General features: G+C 36.3%; 1 protein-coding gene across 1 annotated transcript in view; it reads left to right on the plus strand.

Annotated features, from left to right (window-relative positions):
* Positions 1-8,256: 8,256 nt before the first annotated feature.
* LOC138704710 (2-acylglycerol O-acyltransferase 2-A-like) overlaps positions 8,257-25,520 on the plus strand; it is an 85,259-nt gene continuing 67,995 nt past the window's right edge. The window contains exon 1 of the mRNA XM_069832856.1: positions 8,257-8,439. The gene's annotated coding sequence lies outside the window, so the exon portion shown is untranslated. The remainder of the gene's footprint in view (positions 8,440-25,520) is intronic.

Here is a 25,520-nt window from a genome sequence, read left to right on the forward strand (position 1 = left end):
GTGGGATTGAGAACCGTGCAAAGAATATTGTTAGTGAAGGAAAAAGGGTTTGTTTGGTGTCATGCTTACAGTAATTAACCACTAAGATCATTGTTGTATTTTGATAATTTAAATTCTCTCCTGCACTATTTGTATTGCACGTGCTCGTGGAGTACGATGTGGCAATGTACATTGCCTTGTCCTCTCTATCTGTCTCTCTCGCTAGAGGACTACCGCCTTCCGGATTGCCGTCTAGTTACTTCACCTTCGCCCAACAAATAATTGACAACGGTCAGTATGTCGATCTTTTAGTTAATGTATTGGTGGAGCATTTAAGAAGACCATGAGTCTTTAGTACAAATAACGACTACGACATAGACATGCCGCATATGTGGCTGAGCTCGCTTACCTTCTGTCCAGGCTTCCCGCGTTCGATCACCGGCATGGTCGTAATGACATTTGTGGTGGGCAAAGAAGACGTTGCAGAGTATTTTTCTCGGAGTTCTCCCGTCTTTGCTTTATCATTCCACCAACACTCTCCACAATTCCCCTTTCATTCTCATTTCCGTCTCGATAAAGAAGGGGTCTCCTGTGTTTGCTTGACGTCAAAGCCGTCGTCTGTCACAATAGATGTTTCTCGCTGTTTGTCCAAAGATTGGCACAAAAGAGTGGAGAGGATCTCTATGTTCCGTCTCAGGAATCTGTAGAGTAGAAAGACGAAATAAGACCTCTGCGCAAATGGTATGTGGGAGGACTAGAGCTCTGTCAACTGAGCTCCCAAGTCAACTGATCGTCCGGGTCACAATGCTGGTCGTTGGATGCGAGGTTCCAGGGTTGGAACCCAGAAGAGGACGATGGATTTTTAAAGAAGAATAAAATCCCGGGCATGGTTTCCGGGTAAGAAGTAAAGTCGTGTTCCGTATCGTAGATTTACGGCACATAAAATAATTCTGCTCCTGGCAGAAGGCTTCAGGTACAGTTCGTCGGTTATTTTTAGTCCATTTTGTATCTCGAAGCTAAATAACGTCTGCAGTTGAAAATATCGTTAAATAAGATAGTATAGTCAAATCTGGATATAGTGAACTCGGTTATAGTGAACATTCGGCTATAGTGAACCTAAATCGTTGGTCCCGACCCGCATAGATTATAATAATTATAAAATACATTAATATTTTCCGTTTATAGTGAACCTAAAACTAGAACTTCCCAAGAAAATGTAATTTTTAAGTGGCCAAAATGGTAATTTAGGAAACCATTCCTGCTATAAACTTCCAAGAATATGTTCTGAATAAAATCTAAGGATTCGTTCAGCTTCCTGGACAGTTTGAAACATGTTAAAGATAATAGTGTACTCATCGAAGGATAAAGGAAGGATTAGTTCTGACTTCTTTAAAAGAGGTTTTAGAAGAATAGGAATACAGTGTTTTCTTTTTTAAAAGGGAGTAGAGTGATGACTAAAGGATAAATACAAGAAGGATTACAGTATAATGGTCCTCAACCCTTCCTCCCACATATTTGTAAAAGTGAACCTCGGGAAATTCCAAGGCCGAGTACATAGTAGCATACCTCTAGTGGGAAAAGGTGCCTACTACCTACCTGGCCAGATTAGATTCAAGTTTCGAACTGTGAACATCAGGATGTCGAAGCGTAAAGTGTTTAAGGTGGAAGATAACAGCGAACATTAGTACTGATATTGAACGTTGAACGTTGTCTGTCCCAAACGGGCATTAATACTGAATGTATAGCAACGTCAGTAGTATAAAAACAGACGCTTCGGTTTTAGTGAACCTCGGAAATACTTACTTACTTACTGGCTTTTAAGGAACCTGGAGGTTCATTGCCGCCCTCACATAAGCCCTCCATTGGTCCCTATCCTGAGCAAGATTAATCCATTATCATATCCAATCTCCCTCAAATCCATTTTAATATTATCTTCCCATCTACATCTCGGCCTCCCTAAAGGTATTTTTCCCTCCGGCCTCCCAACTAACACTCTATATGCATTTATGGATTCGCCCATACGTGCTACATGCCCTGCCCATCTCAAACGTCTGGATTTAATGTTCCTAATTATGTCAGGTGAAGAATACAATGCGTGCAGTTCTGTGTTGTGTAACTTTCTCCATTCTCCTGTAACTTCATCCCGCTTAGCCCCAAATATTTTCCTAAGCATCTTATTCTCAAACACCCTTAACCTATGTTCCTCTCCCAAAGTGAGAGTCCAAGTTTCACAACCATAAAGAACAACCGGTAATGTAACTGTTTTATAAATTCTAACTTTCAGATTTTTTGACAGCAGACTGGATGATAAAAGCTTCTCATCGGAATAATAACAGGTATTTCCCATATTTATTCTGTGTTTAATTTCCCCCCGAGTATCATTTATATTTGTTACTGTTGCTCCAAGATATTTGAACTTCTCCACCTCTTCGAAAGATAAATTTCCAATTTGTATATTTCCATTTCGTACAATATTCTCGTCACGAGACATAATCATATACTTTGTCTTTCGGGATTTACTTCCAAACCTATCTCTTTACTTGCTTCCAGTAAAATTCCCGTGTTTTCCCTAATCGTTTGTAGATTTTCTCCTAACATATTCACGTCATCCGCATAGATAAGCAGCTGATGTAACCCGTTCAATTGCAGAACCTCGGAAATAGTGAACGAAATATGCTGGTCCGCAGAGGTTCACTATAACCGAGGTTGACTGTACTACTTAATACACGTCCAGTTCATTTGAAAAGAAATGTCCCCATTTTCCTGGTGGGACTCTAATCAGAATCCATTGAAGTGGAAAGACTACAACCGGTATTTGGGCACAAAGAAGGACTAAGTTATTTAATATCATCATGATAATGCAGACAGAGAGTTGGCCTGTTCTCTTTCCAGAACCCTCGGTTGTGCTCGGCTTCTTCCTGAAAAATAACGTCTCATAACATGCGGCAGTCTGGTGCGGTTTACGTGTTGGATCCATTTCCTTTCGAGCCCAGCCGATGCGTCCGGCCGGAAATGCTCATTTTATAACAACTTCACCCGTAGCCTGTACAGAATGCTGTCTTCTGCTATAGAATATTATAATTATCAGTGCATTTAACTACGTAACCAAGAGGATTCAGTTTAGATTCTGTTGGGACAAGTTGCCTGGTTGGAGTCTTCTTCCAAGGTTTAACCTAAACCCACTTCAGGGAAAACTTGCAGATGATTGTCTCTCGAATTCATTTCGCTGTCATTATCATCTTATGTTAAGAGGACACAATGGGCCTGCTTCGCGATCTGCATGCTTGGAATCCCAGCGGAAGAGTAAAGAAATTATGGTTTATTTAACGATGCTCGCAACTGCCGAGGTTATAGCACAGTCTACTATATACAGTCACGAAGCTTGGGATGATTTTTTGCAATTCTCGCGATAGTTGCTAGCCACTTGGAGCGCTGTGAGTACTAGGAACAATAGACTGTGCCACAACCAACGTGATCTAATACAGGCCGTAAGGCAGACCATGTAACTCGCTTAATCCGATCACGAAGGGCGGCGTTTCAACCATATAAATTAATTGGAATGCATAAAGAGTAACATATATTTCTCTAAAATGTAGTGTAATTGCATTAATAAAATTTAAAACAATGATTGTGAAACACTTCAGACATAATTCACTTGCGAGTTAAGGTGTAATATTATTTATGTTGTGAAAATTACGTTGTTCGTATGTGTAATACCTGCCTTTATTTCGATTAAATATTGCGAAATTCTTGTACATTCATTTATGCACGATTCAATAATTTTCAATTGCACCGCACGGATATTTGGATATGTTGAAATTATAGTTTATGTTTACTGTACCAGTTGCCTCTTTCTATCTAAATTTAGTCATCTCCAATGCCTTGCCATTCATATGAAAATTATAGGTTATGTTTACTATATTTAACTTATATTTCTAAATTCGCAATTATACATTATAATTAAGCATAATGTCATGTATGATACCCCGGACATTCAATTTGTCTGTATTTACTACTACAATTGAGTACTGAATTATTGTATTTATCTACTACTTAAGAGACGAAGTAACACAATTGTACGTACACTAATTTCATAGAAGTGGTATGGTAAATGTTGTGTCTAAAACTAAGGAAGGTAGATGTGCTAAATTGAAATCACAATATAAATTCTTTTTTATTAAACCTCAAAATAGCTTCCATTCTAAACTTAAAATGGTGACGCGAACAGATTATGTTAACATGTAAAATTCTCTTCACATTAAAATAACACAGTTTTGTAATTATTTCTGCAACATATTATACAACAAGAAGTAAACGGAACTTATGGACACATTACACTAAATAAAACTTAGCAATGATACGCAATGAAGTTATAATATAATATTTCACTGAGCTCCATACACTGAAATAGAAAACCCGAAGAAACATTACGGCCTGGTCTAGATCGAAAAGGCATTGACTGTGCCGTATATTATCATTTTTGTGAAATCTATGTAAACTGTGAAATGTTCGTTATCGGTTGTAATAACTGTAAATGGCTCAAATACAATAATTTGAATAATAATATGGGACAAGGAGACGTTTGTAAGAAAAATAGGTTAGAGTTATCCTTCTTTCGAAAGAGCAGGAAGGTGAGTTTATAGAATATAATATATATGTATGAAAATAATATATAAACCTTATGTATTTCATATTTCAATAGTGAAGGGAAGGTGTTAATTTTTTCAAAAGAACACGATATCGAAAGTACAATACATTTTATGGTCTGCTAGGGAAAGAGTCGCCGCTATGCCGGAATTTTGTCCCGCAGGAGTTCTTTTACATGCCAGTAAATCTACTGACATGAGCCTGTCGCATTTTAGTGCACTTAAATGCTATCGACCTGGGCCGGGAGAAGGCCAGCGCTATACCGACTACGCTACTCAGGCCGCTACTCCTAACAGTATTAATTAAGTACTTATTTCATAAATAATTCGAGATAAAATAACTCATTTTCTTTTACATTTTTGTGTCTTCTTGATAGCCAGTATACTGTTCTTATAGCCCATCATCCTAGACAGATTCTCCTTATTCTTATAGCATCTTCAACTAACTCTAGACTGCCATACTGCGGGTTTCCCTAACTATGTGGTAAGCACGATTCAGAGTCACCGCGAAGGCATCACAGGACACTAGATAAGAGACAAGCAACCATTCCCACGGAACGGAGCTAAATCTATACTTCCCAAGCTGGGAATCGAACTTCGAAACCGCTTGTTTGGAAGCGACCTACGTAGTCACAGGTTAGAAGTCCCCCATGGAAGCATGGACAAATGTACGTAAATACTGTAAAAGTAATATATAAAAATCCACCCGCTAATACACATTGTAAAACAAAAACCATTTTAAAAGTAGAACAAAACGCGCCTTTCTACTCGTTGAGTATAATTTCCATTCTTGTCTAGTGAAAGTACAATTGCACTACGCAATTTAAGTATAGTAGTGGCAAAAAAAACCGGACCGACCCTTGTAGCTGATTTCAGAGCCTTGTTCACTCCAGAGCACCCTAGACTGGTAACTAAGACTTTCGTGGTCCGAATCCTGCCTGGGAAGGAAACTTTTTTTTTTTTTGTTCCTTATTCAAATTTATTCCCAATACTTTTCGATTGCTGGTAAAATTCATGTCCTGGGAATAATAAGTTAATTAAATAGTAAAATATCGCTGCATTACATTCATCACTATTATTATTTTCCATTTCTTTTGCTGCACATATTCCTCTTTGATAATTAGACTATAGATACGTATGTATAAATATAATTAAATAGTACAATGGGAATTGTGAAATTTTACTTTTAACTAACCAAGTAATGAAAACTTAAAAATCATACTTACTTTTCACGACCAATCTCTATACAAAAATATATATAATATGTATAATAAGGATTCGTTTCAACCAAATGAAAGGACAACTGAAGTATTTTTATTATTTCAGGATTAACGGAGAAGGGTTAATCATTCATTCATTTGTTTATTGTATAACATTATGGAATGCTAACAAGGTGATGTATTGAATCAGAATTATACAATTTTAATATCCCGACTTTTGCCTCAGGACTAAGAGAATACTTCGACAAAGGGCAGGTTGCAAATAACTTTATTTTATTTTTTCATGATACAAATTTAACATAAATCACAGTTAGGCAACAACGAAAATACACAATGTACAATCAACTGTATAACTTTATAAAAGTAATTGAAGAAAGAAAATTAAAATGGTTACACGTGAAGAGGGTGAAAAACTGAGGAATATCGAAGATGATCCTGGAGTGGACTGCGGAGAGAAGGAGAAAAAGAGGAAACCAAGAGAACAATGGATGGATGACGTCAGAAGGAGTATGACTAGAAGAAATCTTACTGAAGATGCCAAGGGTGGAGATTTGTGGAGGAGGAAAATTTCTTTGGGTGAAGGATAACTACAGTATTGCAGAAAAATTATAATAAGGTTATTATTATTATTATTATTATTATTATTATTATTACTTACTTGTTTTTAAGGAACCCGGAGGTTCATTGCCGTCCTCACATAAGCCCACCATTGGTCCCCATCCTGAGCAAGATTAATCCAGTCTCTATCATCATAACCCACCTCCCTCAAATCCATTTTAATATTATCTTCCCATCTACGTGTCAGCCTCCCTAAAGGTCTTTTTCCCTCCGGCCTCCCAACTAACACTCTATATGCATTTCTGGATTCGTCCATACGTGCTACATGCCCTGCCCATCTCAAACGTCTAGATTTAATGTTCCTAATTATGTCAGGTGAAGAATACAATTCGTGCAATTCTGTGTTGTGTAACTTTCTCCGTTCTCCTGTAACTTCATCCCTCTTAGCCCCAAATATTTTCCTAAGCACCTTATTCTCAAACACCCTTAACCTATGTTCCTCTCCCAAAGTGAGAGTCCAAGTTTCACAACCATAAAGAACAACCGGTAATATAACTGTTTTATAAATTCTAACTTTCAGATTTTTTGACAGCAGACTGGAATGGTAAGAGCTTCTCAACCGAATAATAACAGGCATTTCCCATATATATGCTGTGTTTAATTTCCTCCCGAGTATCATTTATATTTGTTACTGTTGCTCCAAGATATTTGAACTTCTCCACCTCTTCAAAATATAAATTTCCAATTTTTATATTTCCATTTCGTACAATATTCCCGTCACGAGACATGATCATAAACTTTGTCTTTTCAGGATTTACATCCAAACCTATCTCTTTACTTGCTTCCAGTAAAATTCCCGTGTTTTCCCTAATCGTTTGTGGATTTTCTCCTAACATATTCACGTCATCCGCATAGGCAAGCAGCTGATGTAACCCGTTCAATTCCAAACCCTCTCTGTTATCCTGGACTTTCCTAATGGCATACTCTAGAGTAAAGTTAAAAAGTAAAGGTGATAGTGCATCTCCTTGCTTTAGCCCACAGTGAATTGGAAACGCATCTGACAGAAACTGACCTATACGAACTCTGCTGTACGTTTCACTGAGACACATTTTAATTAATAAATAATTAAATAATAATAATAATAATAATAATTATTATTATTATTATTATTATTATTAGTAGTAGTAGTAGTAGTAGTAGTAGTAGTAGTATCCTGAATGGGAAAGTCGAACCCTAGGGCTACGCCATCTGAGAGAAGTATTATACTGACCCCAGTTAGGCGCATTGCCAATCCATACAGATGAATTTGCTAAGGTTCGCCTAGTATTCAGGTTTCGAAACAGGTAATTCGTCCCTAGACCATCCGATGATCGGGAAATGCTATAGAATAATTATCTCCATTTCATCATGGTGATGCCCAACGTTGCAAGCGGGAGGACCCCGAGAAAAACCCCAACTGCGACCTTATCCGCTACAAGTGTCACCAATGAATAATCTTAGGCTTAACCGGGACGCGAACCCAGACCGCCCAAATGACAGACTGATGGTATTAGATTACGCAGCTACCTAAAGAATAACACAGAAATACACTGTACATCGCTCTAAGTTCTATCAGGGCTTAGAACTTGGGAACTGCACTGTAGTCTTACCTGTATAAGATGTAGAAAAGACAAAGATACGCTTACATCATTTGTAATTTCTCCGAAACATGACAACCGCATAATTCTTAAAAACATTATAAAAAAAGCTTCACCTTGCCTTAAGTTTTACAAACAAAAGTGACGTCATGAGTGATGCAGAAAAGGAGACAGAAAAATGTTTGTATAATAACCCGTCAGCGCCGTTGTACGCGCGGCAAAGAGATCGTGCTCATACGTCGAGTGGTCTAGTGAAGCGTGTGTACGTCATTAGCCAATAAGCTGGGCTGGCAGCAGCAGCTCCTAGCAGAGCGGTCTAGTCGGTGTGGACACTTCGCGTGTGACGGGAGGACCTTTTTTTTTTATACAGAATAAATCGGTAACGCTAAAAGGAGAAAGGTGAGTCATAATCATATTATTTATTTAAATCTGTGGTGCAGTGCAGTGCTTACATGTAGAAGACTGAACAATGTTTTTGTTCCGCAGTTAATTCTCGTGAAAAGTGAATCAAACGCCGAATCAAATGAGTAGTAACAGTCCAAAAATCTTTAATTTCGTTGGTAAAGTAAGTTTACACGTGAAAGAGTAACTTGAAATTTCCAATACAGCTCTTAATAAAAAATGTAATGGGTATCATATTTTTATAGGGTACTGCAACGTGTAGTTTTTTTTAATTCCGCTGTTCCAAGGCAAAATTATGTGTCAAATTTTGGTGAAAATGAGATTTTGCGATGTTATGCATCCTGGTGGTATCTTTATTGTGGCAAAATATGACGTGCATATCTCTATTATTTTTCTCTCTAGCCCGTTGTTGTGAAATATAGTTATTACGATTTTATACAGTCATTCAAATTTTAAATGTTCGCTCCTGGAAAACTGAAGGAAATGATAAATAACATTTTGTGTTGGAACCACAGAAATATAGTCCAAAATATTTTATTATAATATAGCCTATTATTATATTTGCCTATGCACTTCGTTCTATTACAGGTTATTTCTATATCGAAAATTACTTTTCTTGCTTCGGGCTACGTCAATTATTTTTTATTTGTAGTGTTTTCAGTTAAATATTATATATTAACTAGATACAGTCATAAAAATATTTTAGCGTACCGGTAGTTTTAGTAAACACTCTGGTTAAACAAATTTAGAAAACAATTTATATTAATATATTATTGGATAACATTTTTAGATTAGTAAATTTTATCTTTATAATTAGTAAATCGACTTTCCTCGTGTATTTTTTTTGTTCTGTCATAAACTACACTTATCAACCCGAAAGATTTAAATTTCAATGAAATATTTCTCATGAATGAGATTGAACACTGTTCATCCTACAGTTTGCATTTGACTCTAATAGAAAGAAGATACGAATGGAACTGCAAATGAAATCAGAGTAGCCTACTATAAATAGCAGTATCTGTTCTGTGGGTTTAATTGTGTAGATAACGTTTTCTACATGTAAACTAATGTTTGGAATTTCCAGTACGTTTCTTCCATGAATATGTAATGCCTAGGTTTGAGGTTTACCGAAAAATTGTATTATGGTACGTATGAGTCGAACTATTTAAATGTGCGTGTAACCTATTTTCTAAGAGTTTGTAATGTTTAAAAGTTATTTCTAAGTTGGAAATGTTTTCTTTATGCCGATCTATGATAGCCTTATTTGATTTAGTGTCTAACATTTTATTAAAATAAAAGGGCAACACATTTAACTTATATTAGTTTAAAAACGCCTGGAATTTCAACATAGTTTTGGTAAAAAAAACTTTAGTTAAACATGTTTAAAAACTGTTTCCACAATAAAAAAGGGTTAATCTTTGTATTAAATTGTTTCAAAAAATTCTAGCCAAGACCTAGCTTCGTTTTTCAGGAAATTCAGTAATAGTTCGGTCAGTTACTTTGTATTATGAACCAGAAATTAATTCAAAATCTTAAATTACTGTTTAATAAATTATGTTGTATGAATCAGACTGAATAATATTTGTTATATAATGGACTTGATCCGTGCAGGAAAATAAGTATTTTTGAAAATATACACAAGGTGCACATCTTAATATTATATACAGATCTACCTATTTAATTGTATTTATAGTACCAATTTCTACAAGTTTGTAGCGCCTAAAGTTGTTGCATTCCTTTATAAGGATCTAAATTAGCCTTTTTGCCTTTCCTACAGCACGCGACTCTGACACCACGAACTTACATTTTTCTGAGACCCACGGGAATCTGGGCTAGGTTAGTTTAGCCTTTTTGTATGCCTTGTATATACTAAGAAAAGCGAAATGTATTTCGGTTCATTTTTAAGTTCGCTATCTCTTTATTTTAAGTGTTAAATAATTCTGGGTTATCTACATCGATAAATTCTTTTCAATTTTCTAAAATAGCCTATTTTAAAATCAACTGACGTTCTATATAAATTCTTCACATTCCAGACTACCTTTCATCTGAAAATAGGCGATTTTCCCCATTTTTTCGTCAAAGAATTAAGTGTAACTTGCTATAGAAAACATCACCTGAGATATCACTAAAACAGTGAAAGCTCTGGTTAAACAGTTTTAGAAAACGGTTTACATTATAAAATCAAATTAATCCTTGGATTAAATTGTTTCAAAATAGTTGAGTAAAAACCTAGCTTCACAGTTCACTAATACAGGCCAAATACTTCGGTCAGATACTTTTCTACTCTGAACTGGTAATCGATTAAAAAAGTTAGTGTTTAATTATTTTTCATGACTCAGACGGAGCTATGTTATACAGAGTGTAAGTGCCGTTCTTTTCACAGTCGTCGGGAGAGGTCTACAGGATAAAAGAATGTCTAAACAACATAGGGTCAAAACTTTATAGTTTTTTCCAGAAAAAAAAAAATATTTTATTTGCGTTATACTGCTTATATCGTTAGTAAAATTACGAAACAATTACATCAGTAGATATATCTAGCAAAGAATTAATATTAGTTTAAATAAATGTGTGTATTCCATTACGTTTTCGTGAAATTAAATAAAAATGAATGCTTAAATATGAGAGACGTGGCAACGTTCAGCAGGCAATGCTCTGCACAGACGTAGGTACGAGACAGCTGAGTTCAAACTCCATAGCTCTACTGCCGAGCTGATGGCACTTCAGTACAGGGTATTCGATAAACAACTTACAATGTCACAGTTTAGGAATATCATATCACACGACCAGAAATTTGTTTAAAATGATGCTGCTTTACGGAAGAGGGAGAGATTAAAAATGTTACATTAGAGAAAAGTTCGTGTGATTTTGTGCAGAAAACCATTATTGTTTATTTTTAGACGTACAATAAAAGGTGGAACAATATTGTTACATAAAATGTAAATTTGCCATAATATTCTATTAATGAGATTGAAAGTTTGTAGTTTCTGATCGTTTTATGTAAACAGTATTGTCATAATCCGACCTTGCATTAGAACAGAGCATCTGTTTTGTACAGGTACCCGCTTGACCTGTACTGTGCACTTGTAAACACCCTATCTCCATCCAGCAACGTTACAAAACGTCTAATATTGTAAACTTTAATAATTAGTTAAATATTGCAATTAGAAAAAAAATTGTAAAGACATTTTTTCTTCCTTATGACATGAATAATCATCAGTTAAAATAATGGCACTTTTACTCCTTACACCCTGTATATTGGACTTTACTCGTACAGAAAGAATAAAATTTTAATTTTGAAATATATTCTAAAGTGCGTAAACTTAATTTTATTATGCGAGCTTTTACCAATTTCAATTTATTTATACATAATTTCTTCTACGAGTTTGTAGTGTCGAAAATTCTTGTCGGAAATGAATTTCTTTATGTCAATCAATGTTGGCCCTTTTTGTGTCTAAAATGTCATTAAAATAGGAGGCAAAGCATATTACAATTTATGAGTAAAATATACCACAGGTATAGCGTATTTTAGTAAGTTCTGGTTATAGAGATTTAGTAAATGTTTCACATTAGTGAAACAAATTAATTCTCTGATTAAATAGTTTCAGAATAGTTTTAGTAAAAACTTAGTTTCACAGTCTAGTAAATACAATAATACTTCGGCCAGATGCTTTCTACTGTGAGCCAGTAATCAATTAAAAAGCTTCAGTGTCTAATAAATTTATTTTTCAATAATTGATCCGTTCAGGGAAAAAAATAACCAAATGACAAATGAAATCGGATTCTGAATAGCAGTACTGAAATCGCATAGATAAGAATGTTTACACGTGAAATAATGTTACTGTAAAACTTTCTGTGTGACTCGTACAGAAACACATTCCGTATTGCTTATTATAAAACTTGTTTTTGAAAACAATTGCGGAGTACATAACATAGTTTTATAGATATAATAAATTATTTACATAATATGCATTTTAATTTTCTTTTTTATATACCTGTTAAGTTTTATGGACTTTTTTTTAGAATCACTGGTTGAACTCTTGTGTAAAATTTAATTCCTACGACGTATTTACGTAGCGCTATAAAGATGTTTATTTTTGTCATTGTATTATGCAGTACGTAATTTAATTTTATTATGTGTATCCAAATTGTTTACACTGTCTCCATAATTAATATTTTCGTGAAAAGTTTAAATTTCCTATTGTTTACAATTTTTGTTTGTACTTTCCCCAATAAAATTATATTAAAATGAATGTAACATGTAATCCAAATATATTTCGAATAAAGTCCATGTTAATGAAACCACTAGATTCAATTAATTTGCCACAATTTGGATAGAAATGGCTAAATAAAATGAAAAACCATTCATCAATAAGAAAATAATTTTTACATTTCAATTTTTGGACTCATGTTCGGTGCCCGTGGCACGATCCTACGAGAAACTTTAAATCAACTTAATTTAAAATTTCTGATGCAACGATTGATGCCATAGGATCTCGTGTGTTAAAATCATCCTTAGCTATAATTAGTAATCATTTGTACCCAACAAACTTTTATTGTAAATGATTTCCTATGTTTTCGTATCATTTATCTTAATGCTTTCTTTTTCCATTCAAATTGTCACACAATTGGTTTTAATGATTATTCTTTATGAATTGATTAGTAGGCCGATCTATTCGAACCCTTATTTAGGGCGGATTTTTTTGTTAAAAAAATTCTCCCAGTAAATTCAGTCAATATACCTGGAATAAAGTTTATATTGACAAAAAAACTCATTTCAAATAATTCAGCTCAATTTCGGTTTAAAAAACAACTGTACAGACTTAGAACCGCTCAACAGTGAGAAATTTAGCTCTGATTATTTTATAATAGATTTAGCTAATAAAATATTCAAAAAAATTGATAAAAAATTAGTAATGTTACCAGGTAACTTTGTTGTGGGTCTCAATCCATTAGAAACTTGAACTATTTTCTTTTTAAGAACTACACTGGATAACTTTTTTTTATTAAGTTTACTTTGTTAAAACAATTTCCGTCGTAGAAAGGAGGAAAAAAGTAAAGTAAACACGTCTAGTTTGAATTTAACTATTGGTAAGCGTTCAAAAACCCGTATAATACTTGTATAGGCGTAACAATAGTGTACATATGGAGGTGATTCTTTTGTACCCGTTGTATTGTGCATGCTCGAATTCTTTCACAGTTATATCCAAAGGAGTCCTAGTCTATTTTAACTGACTGAGCTACCGAGAGTAAAAATGCGTAAGATTAAAGTGGATCATATTGCTAAATCTGGAAAAAGATTTATATCTAAGTTATAAAAAAACTGAATCATTGGGTTAGATTACAGAATATTTAATAAAGACTAGTTTCAAAGTTTCCCGTATGTAATGACAGAGTTTGTTTTAATGCTTTCTCTTTTGAATCCTTAATGTTTATTTTTCTAATGGGCTTTAAGTAATGGAATAGTACGATAATGAGGGATCGCAAACAAATGTATCGCCCAAAAGGGGATAAGGTCTTCAAAAAGTTTGGGAACCGCTGTTATTAAGTGATGTTACCATCTAGTTGTCAGTAATGCAATGAACAATAAATCAGCTACGTTGAAGTGCGATACTATGAGTCAATACTGTATTTGAGTGAACAATAAAGGCTGGTTCACAATAAACCGGAAACGAGAACGAGAACGGGAATAATGTTAAAATGAATGTATTTAAATGTTATCATTCACAATAGTTAATTGTGAATGCTCACATTTAAATACATTTATTTAACAATATTTTCTTTCTCGTTCTCGTTTCCGTTCCCTATTTATTGTGAACCAGCCTTAAATCAGATACATTGAAGACGCGGAACACCATGACGTTGTCTGTCAATATTTGGGTGAAAAATTAATCGGATACAGAAATATTATCTGGCTGTCAATACTATATTTAAGTGAATAATAAATCAGATAGGCCTACTTTGAAGCAATATGTATGTATTATAAATAAGAGGAAAACTTGTGCCTGATCCCACATACATAGTGTGAATTCAACATGAACAGATAATATAAGCCTAATTTTATTCATCATGCCGTTTTCTCCGCAAGAGTATAGTACGGATCAGCTTGCTTAATACCCTAAGGATGAAACCTAACAATTTTTCCCCTACATATACTAGGTCTCGTGTTAAATTTTCTTTCACAAACTTGTTTCGAATGTCTGGTACGGACAAATACAACTGGCAGTTATTTTCTGTTACGTTGGCAGCAAAATATTTCGGTTTGCTGTCACGAAAACTTATGAAAATGCAAGTATCTAAGCTTGTGAATTAATAATTAATTAGTAATACTGGTGTTAATATTAATGTCAATACACAATTCAGTTCCATTGCGTTGTGATTCCAATTCAACTCTATATTCAGGAAAGTGTAACTAAATAAGAAATAGCTTATAGACCTACTTGGTATGAAACATGGACAGAAATATATTTCACAATTCAATGAATTTCTTCATGTTAATATTTTTATTAAATATCCAAGAGAGGAAATAGCTTGGTAACGACTTTTCCAAGAAAGAAAGCGCTTGTAAGTATTTTAAGTAGGCTATACATTTACAAGTTGTATTCTGTTTTCGGAATTCACGTGATCAAACTAAATACATTTTTAGGTTATGTCTCGTGAATCCTAAACTGTTTAGTCAAATAAATTAATTTCATGTTGCCAGACAAAATACGTTTTAATATTAGGTCATACTAATCATGATTACAAACATAGGCCTAATAAGTGAGAAGTCCAGGAGGAAAATATACTATTTCATAAATTATTGAACCAGTTATGGAAACCTCGCAACATAAAGATGAGATGTGGTAAATAAACAAGACATTGTTATTGTTAATGCTATATCATTAATATTGTTATTATCGTCATCATCATCATCATCATATTCCAGGCACGAAATTAGGCCATTGTTGGCCTGTTTCAGTTCCGGCTATACAGGATCCCATAGACGTTTCTGTGGACGTCCAGGTCGTCGTCGTCCTTGAGGGTGGTATTTTAGCATTTCTTGGGGTGTCCGGCCAGCTTCCATACGATAAATGTGTTCAAGCCATCTGTTCCTGTATTCTGTAATTTTTTCTTCTAATGGTTGCATGTTGAGTTCCTGCAGTATATCCTCGTTCCTCTTGTGGTCCAGAACTGTGTATCCTGCAGTTCGTCGCAGATATTTCATTTCAGCTGCTCTTAATCTGCTGAGATCTTTGTTTCAGAACCCAAATTTCGCTTCCATAGAGGAGAGTTGGTAGTGCAAGGGTTTTATATAGTTTTATTCTGGAATGTTTCTGTACTAAACTTGGTTTTAGGGTATGGTTTAGCAGTCCTGATATTTATAAAAATTTGTTAATTTTTCTGCCTACATCATTCTCTCCTTCGTATGATATATTACATCCTAAGTATGAAAAGGAATTTATCTGTTCTAAAATCACATTTTCAACAACAATTTTGCTTCGGATTGGGTTTGTACCTTCAAATGCCATTATTTTGTTTTTTTTTTTTCTGTTGAAATCTTCATGCCATGTGCTTCTATGATTTTATTTAGTTTAAATATACCCATGTGTAAATTGTCTTTGTTATTATTAATATTATTATTTCGATACGTAGCATTGTGATTTTACCCTCTTTGGTGATATTTGGAATTAGTTGGCAACACCGAAGACGGCCAAATTAGATTTTTAGGAGCTACACTTACATGATCCTCACTATATAGCAAGGAGAGTATTGGAGAGTTCCCGTGTGGTTTTTGAAGTTTAAAATAAGAGTACCGGTATGTTAGGTGCCTTTGTAATGTATGCAATCTAGGGTCGGGGACATCACCATGTCGATGTAGGTCAGGGCCAGTCGCCCGTGGTTTAGCGTAACAAGTCTGCATCCACGTGGGTAAGAGTAAATCAATCAGTCGGCAGGCGGAAGAGTCGAGCTGGTCATGTGCACAAGCCCCAGGGATGTTTGGCTTTGCAGGCATTCAGAAATTGTGCTGCTTCTATGATCTGCTCAGCGTGAGGAGACAGAATGTGGACAGAGAACTTTAATATATCTGTGTATTCAATAAAAATACAGTACGTGCACTTGTTTAAATGTTACAATAGAGCAAACAGAGAACTTAAATGCGATATCACTTCTATTTTCTTTTCCACTTTTTTGTATTACATAGACATTACATCAGTATTGTAGCTTTAAGACACATCTACAACAAGTAAAACATTATTCAAATACACAGGCTAGTTACTTACGGCTTTTAAGGAACCCGGAGGTTCATTGCCGCCCTCACATAAGCCCGCCATCGGTCTCTTCTGAGCAAGATTAATACAGTCTCTACAATCATATCCCACCTCTCTCAAATCCCTTTTAATATTATCCTCCCATCTACGTCTCGCCCTCCCCAAAGATCTATTTCCCTCCGGAATCCCAACTAACACACTACTCTATATGAATTTCTGGATTCGCCCATACGTGCTACATGCCCTGCCAATCTCTAATGTCTCGATTTAATGTTTCCTAATTATGTCGGATGAAGAATACAATGCGTACAGTTCTGCGTTGTGTAACTTTCTCCATTCTCCTGTAACTTAGCCTCAAATATTTTCCTAAACACCATTAACCTCTGAATAATTTCAAGGAAAAATTGTTCCGGGGCCGGGTATCGATCCCGGGACCCTTCGTTTAGCGCGCGAACGCTCTTCCGACTGAGCTACCCCAGGAACTATACACGACACCGTCACAATTTTTCCTTTGTATCCACACGACTCAAATGAGCTGACAAGACGCCAGAACTCAACTATGAGTGCACACAAATACTTGTTACTTTTTCCTTGAAATTATTCAAACCTGCTTTACAGGGAGCTACTATCTGAAAGCCAGATTTGTACCATTAACCTCTGTTCCTCTCTCAAAGTGAGAGTCCAAGTTTCACAACTATAAAGAACAACCGGTAATATAACTGTTTTATAAATTCTAACTTTCAGATTTTTTGACAGCAGACTAGATGACAAAACTTCTCAACCGAATAATAACAGGCATTTCCCATATTTATTCTGCGATTTATTTCCTTCCGAGTGTCATTTATATTTGTTACTGTTGCTCCAAGATATTTGAATTTTTCCATCTCTTCGAAGGATAAATTTTCAATTTTTATGTTTCCATTTCGTACAATATTCTGGTGATGAGACAATCATATACTTCGTCTTTTCGGAATTTACTTCCAAACCTATCAGTCCACACTTATGGAGTAACGGTTAGCACGTCTAGCCGCGAAACCAGGTGGTCCGGGTTCGAATCCCGGTCGGGGCAAGTTACCTGGTTGAGGTTTTTTCCGGGGTTTTCCCTCAACCCAATACGAGCAAATGCTGGGTAACTTTCGGTGCTGGACCCCGGATTTATTTCACCGGCATTATCACCTTCATTTCACTCAGACCTGAGATGTTGATACAGCGTCGTAAAAATAACCAAAAAAAAAAAATCCAAACCTATCTCTTTACTTGCTTCAAGTAAAATTCCCGTGTTTTCCCTAATCGTTTGTGGATTTCCTCCTAACATATTCATGTCATCCTCAGACAAGCAGCTAATGTAATTCGTTCAATTCTAAATCTTCTGTTATCGTGGGCTTTCCTAATGGCATACTCTAGAGCAAAGTTAAAAAGTAAAGATGATAGTGCATCCCCTTGTTTTAGCCTGCACTGAATTGGAAAAGCACCCGACAAACTGGCGTATACTGACTCTGCTGTAAGTTTCATTGAGGCACATTTTAATTAATCGAACTAGTTTCTTGGAAATACCAAATTCAATAAGAATATCGTATAAAACTTCTCTCTTAACCGATTCATACCCTATGCCTTTTTTAAATCTATGAATAACTTGTGTACTGTACCCTTATACTCCCATTTTTTCCAATATCTGTGGAACACAAAAAATCTTACCAATTAGTCGATCTATTACAAAATATTTCACAAGTTGGGTGGAAGTAAGTGTATTAGACGATGCTTCAGGACTGTAATATATGAATAGTGAACTCCTTTTTGCAACAGCTGAGACTAGCAGAAGGTGGATGGAGATCTGATTTCTCTCGTGTTAGAATTATGAATCTTCTAATTAGTAAGCCTACTGACTATGTCTTGATTTTTAACATAATTCATCTTTAGGAATATAATATACTTCAAGATTATTGAATTTTTGAAAATAATTTTATGTGATGTTCCTAATGTACACCTGTCATTATCCTTCGAGGTTTTTTTTTTTTTTTTTGTAAAACAATCACGTGTTCAGTTTCACATGAGTTGGTCTAGAATTCGTTCGTTCATTCACATTCTTCTGCTGAAGGGCAGATCCTTCACTGCAAAGCCAGTTTTCTCCAATCTTTCCTATTTTCTATATTCCTCTTTGTCTCCTCATATGATCCATATATCTTAATGTCAGTCTATCATCTGATATCTTCTTCTGCCCCGAATACTTCTCCTGTTCACCATTCCTTCCAGTGCATCCTTCAGTAGGCAGTTTCTTTTCAGCTAGTAACCCGACCAATTCCTTTTCCTCTTCCTGATCAGTTTCAGCATCATAATTTCTTCATCCACTCTTTCCAACACAGCTTCATTTCTTATTGTCTCTCCACTTCACACGTTCCATTCTTGTCCATTCCACATTTCAAATGCTTCTAGTCGCTTCTCTTTGTCGTAATGTCAATGTTTCTGCCCCATACAATGCCACACTGCATACAAATTACTTCACTAGCCTCTTCCTTAATTCTTTTTCCAGAGGTCCGCAGGAAATTCTCCTCTTTCTATTAAAAGCTTTCTTGGCCATTGCTATCCTCCTTTTGACTTCCTGACAGCAGCTCATGTTACTGCTTATAGTACAGCCCACATATTTGATGAAGCTGTTCACTTGCTCTACTGCCTCGTATTAAACCAAATTTCAGTACTTATGGCTTTTAAGGAACCCGGAGGTTCATTGCCGCCCTCACATAAACCCGCCATCGGTTCCTATCCTGAGCAAGATTAACCCAGTCTCTATAATCATATACCACCTCCCTCAAATCCGTTTTAATATTATCCTCCCATCTACGTCTCGGCCTCTCCAAAGGTCTTGTTCCCTCCGGCCTCCCAACTAACACTCTATATGCATTTCTGGATTCGCCCATACGTGCTACATGTCCTACCCGTCTCAAAAGTCTGGATTTAATGTTCCTAATTATGTCAGGTGAAGAATACAGCAGAGGCGGCCCGTCCTTATGTGCTACAGTGCTACAGCACAATGATAATTTTGGCTCAAATAATGTATTTGTAATACCACCATAGTATTTGATCTGTCATTTGACAATTTCCCGTGGTTATGTTCATGACGCGTTATAAAGTGTTTAGTCTTCGTGCCTTCTTTGGTGCCTCGGGGGGGGTTCGTTGTGCTACTCAAAGCTCCACATGAAAAATGTAGACAGTTATGCGCATGTGCGAAGCTGAAATCACTGCTCTGATTGGCTATTTTTACGCGGGAAAGTGCTGTAGTCGGCTTCAGCACAACACAGCTTGGAGATTGCAAAAGTAAAGCGTAACGAAAGAATGCTTGTTTGTGGAAGAATTCGGAACTATGTACAATGTATTTGGTAATTCAAGTGTCCGACTGCTGCTGCCATCTACCAGTTGAAGTTGCTGTCAACAGCTATACCATGGATAAATTATCCATGGCTATACTATACTGAACAAAAGTGTTCCAGATACAAGTTGGATTTCTATACGGAAGACCTGACTTCCGAAATATAAATGGCTGTTCAATTGTCACAATACATAGTATCCAACAATTTACAGGATCCATTCTGTGAAGTATCGAAGTTGTTAAATATTTTGGTTACAACACCAATGACCACTGCTGAGCCAGAAATATGTTTTTCTTCCTTGAAAAGCATAAAAACGTTTTTAAGGAACACTATGTCCCAGGATCGTCTCACTGCTCTTGCAATACTGTCAATAGAAAAGAGTATGATGTCCAAGATGGAGGGGTTTAACACCAAATGACAAGTTCTGCTGTACGAAAGAACGTCGTATGGACTTCATATTTCATCACTAGACGAGACTCCAAATTAAGATAAATACATAAGTGTAGGCCTCTACAGTAGGCCGATATAGAGATTGTAGCACACTCATTATTCTGACCACCAGCCGCTACTGGAATAAAGTGCGTGTAGTTCTGCGTTGTGTAAGTTTCTCCATTCTCCTGTAACTTCATCCTTCTTAGCCCCAAATATTTTCCTAAGAACATTATTCTCAAACACCTCTTAATTAGAGAATGAAATGTCATTTTAAGAATGTTTATATCGGCAATAGAAGATGATGATCTCAATGCACAACAATCAGAGCTCAATGCGAATGTAGCCTCTCACCGTAGCGTCGTGATCTAAAATCTAAAGCATTGTCCCTAGACCGGTGCCAATCTAGCATCGTGACAAATTTGGAGATATAACCTAACGATGCCCCCATACCTTTTGGATCATCATTCACCTCTGCTAAGGCATGTGGACGAGATCAATCTTGTCAGCTGGTCGGCTTTTGACCTTCATGGGCTGTAGAGTCAAGGATGATTTATTACGAATATTGTGTTTTTTCCAGTCCAAGTGATTATGCAATTGCAAACCAAGAAACGTGCCCTTATAAATTCTTTGAGATTAGTTCCACTTAATCTAATATTTTATACAAATTGTGTATTCATTTCGATTACACTGGTTTTATCAGAGTTGAGTGCTAGTCTATTTGCATTAAGTCAATCATTCATTCGATTGAACACTGTATTAAAGTGTTTATTACGTAATCATATTTTTTATTTGAGATAATACACTTGTATCTGAAAATAAGATTACGGCCACCTGGAGTAAATTATCATTAATGATTGGTGTCAAACCAATATAAGCTAGAAACAACATTACTAGAACTTACTCCTGGGGAACTTCATGTTTAATATTCCTAAATTCTGAGCGAATAAATTTGTAACTTCTTTTTTTTTCAAATTGATATTACTTGAACTCCTGATCATATATACAGAGTGATTCAGACCACCCGTAATAGTCATTTATTTCGGAAACTAGTGCATGAAAATTTTCGAGACAAAAATATTTATAACTAAACCACATGTGAACTTTCACTTGAGCTTGATTTCATCAATCAGCTCTGACAAGGGTCAGTGGCGTATCACTTTAAAATTTCAAATGGGAGTCGGGTCAAATAGGGTAACATTTGATAGAGCTCTTCAAAACAAATAACTTTTATACGAAACGTTTTTATCAATTCCTACGTTTTTCAATGAGAAAACGCACAAAAAGACGATGTCATCAATATTGAGACATTTTATTACGAAAATGTAAACAAGACAATTAATGTTGACATGTTACTGAAAGGCTTGACAATTTCATTAATTTTTTATAAATTTTCAAACTATCTGCCGTTCTGAGCAGCACACACCTGTACTCTTCTTCTAACACTGTCAGTGACTTCTAATACTTCGGCGTGGTCAAGTGACTGGCAGAGTAGGAATTAATAAAAACGTTCCCTATGAAAGTTGTTTGTTTTGAAAAGCTCTATAAAATGGTACCCTATTTGATCCGAATCTTATTAGAAATTTAAAAATGATACGCCACTGACCCTACTCCCTGTTAGAGCTGATTGATGAAATCAAGTTCTAGTGAAAGTTCACATGTGGTTTAGTTATAAATATTTTTGTCTCGAAAATTTCATGCACTAGTTTCCGAAATAAATGACACGGATATTCCGAATCACCCATTACTTTTCGTACGTTTTCTCATTGAAAGAGTAGGAATTGATAAAAAAATATTGTCTCGGAAATTTTCATGCACTAGTTTCCGAAATAAATTACTGTTACGGGTGGTCTGAATCACCCTGTATAGGTTGGCCAGTCCCATGTTATGAAATGACAACATATGAAAGAGAATAACCACTAGGATCTCCACTGTCGAAAATTAATTTTTTGGGAACTACCGCTAGATGTAAGTACTGCTGCAATCTATTACTTCATGCAATTCCATCAGGGTTATAACGAGACTTCTTTTGCGGTAGCTAGATGACAGCATAGTCAAATTGATAAAAGTTGTCTTGAAAGTACAGTAGTGGCAAAAAAAACCGGACCGACACTTGTAGCTGATACAAAAGAATCCTGTACTGTGTATTATGTCGAACTGTGGTAATTTCAAATGGATAGTGAACCCAGAGATATGTACTGCATATTTAATGTAAAAATATGCCGTTATCTTTGCCGAATAGAGGTAGAAATGTAATATTGATGCCAGATGAAAATAAATCTCTGAAAGTTTTTTCGTCTAAGTTTGAGGCACTGAAGGAAACAAAAGACGGTAAGAATCGGAACAAATGCAATAAATTTCATTGTTAAGATTAATTATACAATATGGATGTGTTTTGTGACTAACAAAATTTGAACCTGTGACTCTGAAATCAGCTAAAGGGATCGGCCCGGTTTTTTTTTTGCCACTACTGTACATTAGGTTGCTCAATCTGTTACATGTGATCAAGGGTTACGCCAGCCTAAAGCCTCTTTAATACCATAAAACTTTAATTTTTTATTAATAAACATTAATAAATTATGCCTTTGGGGAGGACGAGACGTAGATGGGAGGATAATATTAAAATGGATTTGAGGGAGGTGGGATATGATGATAGACTGGATTAATCTTGCACAGGATAGGAACCGATGGCGGGCTTATGTGAGGGCGGCAATGAACCGTCGGGTTCCTTAAAAGCCATTTGTAAGTAAGTTAATAAATTATGTCCTACATTTCAATGGTTTAGAAAAACCACAAGATATCCCTGAAACATTTAATTTCGTATTTAAAGAATTCAATACATTACTTCATCCAGCACCCTAAACGCATTCTCTCTATCATTGACATTCTCTGGATAAATTTGTTTTTTTTAATTGGGTTATTTTACGACGCTGTATCAACATCTCGGGTTATTTAGCGTCTGAATGAGATGAAGGTGATAATGACGGTGAAATGAGTCCGGGGTCCAGCACCGAAAGTTACCCAGCATTTGCTCGTATTGGGTTCAGGGAAAACGCCGGAAAAAACCTCAACTAGGTAACTTGCCCCGACCGGGATTCGAACCCGGGCCACCTAGTTTCGCTGCCAGACGCCCTGACCGTTACTCCACAGGTGTGGACGATAAATTTGTAATACCTGCCCTTTTACTATTAAAGTAGATAAATCTCACGGTACTTGATGTGGACTTATGGCTCTGATCTTTTTTACTGGAGGCTTTGCTGCGTTAAAATTCTTGACCGAAGGGCTTTGTGGAGCTGAAGTTCTTGACCGAAGAGCTTTGTGGAGCTGAAGTTCTTGACCGAAGAGCTTTGTGGAGCTGAAGTTCTTGACCGAAGAGCTTTGTGGAGCTGAAGTTCTTGACCGAAGAGCTTTGTGGAGCTGAAGTTCTTGACCGAAGAGCTTTGTGGAGCTGAAGTTCTTGACCGAAGAGCTTTGTGGAGCTGAAGTTCTTGACCGAAGAGCTTTGTGGAGCTGAAGTTCTTGACCGAAGAGCTTTGTGGAGCTGAAGTTCTTGACCGAAGAGCTTTGTGGAGCTGAAGTTCTTGACCGAAGAGCTTTGTGGAGCTGAAGTTCTTGACCGAAGAGCTTTGTGGAGCTGAAGTTCTTGACCGAAGAGCTTTGTGGAGCTGAAGTTCTTGACCGAAGAGCTTTGTGGAGCTGAAGTTCTTGACCGAAGAGCTTTGCGGAGCTAAAGTTCTTGGCCGAAGGGCTTGCGGCGCTAAAATTCTAGTTCGGAAATAGGTTCTTGGTAGGCCTACTCAGTGCCACAGATACATAGATTATGATTTGTCTGTCAAAATTTCTAAATTTTGAAGTGGATAAAATCTTTTGTATTCTGCCAATAAGTATATTGAGTTAAAAGGGAACTATACTGGGTGTTCATTTCAAAGTGTGTCATGACGTCACTGTTGTGAGTCAGCGATTTGAAGCGAGTTTCAGCTTTTATGTCAGAGAAGTTGTCTATTATTCAAGGCGTTCAATCTGAACTTGAGAACGTGTACGGTATAACTTGAATGTCGTAGCAACAGATGTGTGCTACCATAACCTCTTTCGAACTGTGTTTTGCGCGGGCAAGTCGTACGCAGGGTATTTGTTATAGATTGCGTACGGCAACATTCCACAACACAAATAAAATGCTCCGTGTCCATGTTGACCGTCGAAGTTAATGTCAACAAATACGTAAGTAATCGTCTTAACCCTCTCCCCATATCCCGACAGTAAGAAAAAAAAAACTCACTTCAGTACGTGTTTCCAAACAGTTCACATTCTTGCCACTACTGGCGTTACCGTACATATCGGTAAGTAATCTTCAGAATGAACGCCGTACTTGCTAGGCAACTTCTCTCGCATTTAGGTAATACGCCTCTGCGGAAGTGTAGGAAGATTGAATTCTCTAGGCTCATCGGATAGCCACATGGCGACATACAGCGAGCCATGACACATTTTGAACTGAACACCGAGTATTATTTAACAATAGTAGTTTGGTACAAATTTTTTTTATCAATTCCCAACGAAAAATCTAAATCATTCTGTGTAGTGTACTGGAAATAGAGTTCAATCCCAATCCCCGGAGATGGTGCTAAACTTTGAGAGCGGCTCAGGGGCCCACTCATTCTTCTGTCAAACCAAGTACCGGGTCTTTCCCGGTGATAAAAGTTGGTCGTGGCGTGGTGCCTTCCATATCACCTGACTCTAGTGCCGAGGTCATGAAAGCATAGAGCATGAAGTTGTGCGACCATGCTTGAAGGCGTCTAGAATTTGAATTTTAAATTTAGTGCCCGGATAGTATGCATTTTGAGTATTAGCACAGTCTAGTATATACAGTCACGAAGCTCAATACATAGTAGGCTTAAATATGCATCCATAGATAGTTGCTGACCCCTAGGATCGCTAATATCGCCTCATTACAGACAATGCGAAATAGTAACGGCACAGCCTTTTGTTCCTAGCACCCTCACATCTCAAGCTTCGTGACTGTATATACTAGACTGTGGTATTA

This window comes from Periplaneta americana, chromosome 8 (genome assembly GCF_040183065.1).
Source record: "Periplaneta americana isolate PAMFEO1 chromosome 8, P.americana_PAMFEO1_priV1, whole genome shotgun sequence".
Classification (NCBI taxonomy): Eukaryota; Metazoa; Arthropoda; class Insecta; order Blattodea; family Blattidae; genus Periplaneta; species Periplaneta americana.